This window comes from Pinus tabuliformis, chromosome 6, assembly GCF_031772625.1.
Source record: "Pinus tabuliformis cultivar Carrire ecotype Pingquan chromosome 6, CPIR1, whole genome shotgun sequence".
Classification (NCBI taxonomy): Eukaryota; Viridiplantae; Streptophyta; class Pinopsida; order Pinales; family Pinaceae; genus Pinus; species Pinus tabuliformis.
Window position 1 is genome coordinate 1903712964 of NC_142292.1, and position 2117 is coordinate 1903715080.

The 2117-nt window shown below is 40.7% G+C and overlaps 1 pseudogene; it reads right to left on the bottom strand.

Annotated features, from left to right (window-relative positions):
- Positions 1 to 977: 977 nt before the first annotated feature.
- Positions 978 to 1865, bottom strand: LOC149266801 (polycomb group protein FIE1 pseudogene; annotated as a pseudogene).
- Between the last annotated feature and the right edge of the window lie 252 nt (positions 1866 to 2117).

A 2117-nucleotide genomic window follows, 5' to 3' on the forward strand; every position in this document is an offset into this window, starting at 1 on the left:
TTAACTATTGTTCATGGGCACTGGTATTGTTTTTTCACTCGATAAATTACTTCATGCAATTGGGGAAAATGGTGCTTGATAAATTATTCCAATGCATGGATTTCACGCAACTTGAGCCAGCATGTCCTCATACTCTCTTCATGCAATATAATTCCACAAATCAATTGTGTATGTTGCATTAGGGTTTGGCAAATTATTCATTGTACTAATCCCTTGTTATAATATTCTTCCTTATTGAAGAGACAGTGGCAAGAGGATCTTGTGTGGTCACACAATCGCTGAAGAGGATGGGTCGCACTTGTTTTTAGCTTCCTCAGGCACGATTTTGTGACCTAACAATTGGGAGAGGTCACATAGTCGCCGAAGAGGATGGGTCGAATTGGGCACCAATTTTCCCAAGCAGACTCTATGACTTGCCTACCCTAGAAGAGGTCGCATAGTCGCACTTAGTGGAGGTCGCCCCTTCTAGTTGTTTATGGGGTGCGACTCTGCGACCTCGACGAAGGTGTGACTTGAAAGAGGCCGCATGGTCGAGTCACATAGTTATTCACACCTCCCCGTGGCTTTCCCAAGCTTCGCAATCGCAACTTTCTGACGTGAGCGGTGATGCAACTTCCTGGGAGAGAGAAATCATGGGAGCTAGGTCCCATTGCTAGACTGAAAAGATGAACACATTCTAGTTTTTTGCGACTGGAAGTTATTGAAGGCATATTTATGAACACAAGGCCCTAGGGAGCATACTCATTTCAAATGTCCCTTGAAGTGTGGCTTTATAAAAATGGGCATGTTCTATTCAAGCAAACACAAAACTCTGTTGACTATTCTGACACAACAAATAATTTGGCTAAACCAGGGTTTCCCACAACATCAACCAGAAGCTAATGACAATCAAAGTCATTAGTGTGCAGGCATAAATATATGAAACGTATACAAATGCACATTCAACAAGGAAATTCTTGATTTTACTTAGCCACATCCTAGTGCCACATACTACCATCGTCACAGCAGTAGAGAATCGTACTTCCATCATGAGATATAACCGTCTGTCTACAGGATGTTTGAAATGTGCATTCGATAACCTGGTAATTAAATTAGGAGGGCTTGACTGTAATTCCCAAACATAAACATTTCCTTCCTTGTTGCCAGCTACCATGAAATTATAGTGGAAATGACATGCAAAATTGATGAACCGAATGTCTCATTTGGTGTTGGAACCAAAATTGACAACTCCAGAACTAATACTTTTCTCCTTGCTGTAAGGATCCCACAAAAATACTTCATTGTCCATACTCTTTGATAGGATGAAGTTGCCAAGCCCTCTAGTGCAATCCACATAATTTGAATGCACTGCAGCAAAACAATAAATGGCACGTACTTCGTGGGGAATTTCGATGGCAAATTGGTCCAGGTACATGACTTCTCAACATAGGTCCAAAACTCTTTCATAGACCAGATCTTGACCGTGTTGTCCATGCCACAACTTACAATATGATATGCATCTGAGGATGAATATTTACACTGAGAACTTCATTGCGATGTCCCCCAGCTCCAGCAAATATCAACATGCATATTCCAGTTTGGAAATTCCAGAGTCGTACAGATTCATCATTGCTAGCAGATAAAATAAGGGAAGGTTTCAGTGCTTGGGTCCTTATTTTATTCACAAAATCTCCATGGCCAATGAAACTCTTATGGACCTTTTCACTTGCACAATCAAGCACTCGAATTATACCATTGTGACCACCTGCAACTAATAATGGTGAACCATTCACATCGCATGCCCAACTTAATGTGTAAAATGATTTATCCTTATCATCGTCAACAGATATGCCTACGAAACAGAAATAACACTTCCTTCCAAGCATGGTAAATGGTCACCTTGGTCACTAACATTTAGATACACGTCCTTCTGATGTAATGCCTTTATCAAAACATTCATCAGCATGATGTTTGTGCATCTATTGTGTTATATTTTCCCCATGTCACATGTGTTTTCTAAGCCGTGATGCATGTGCCACCTTATGGTGTCCATGTATGCACTTCAAAGGGACTTCGAGTATAAGTTTTCGATGAGTCATTCTTACATATTTTCGATGTCAAGGAATTGCCATGAAAGG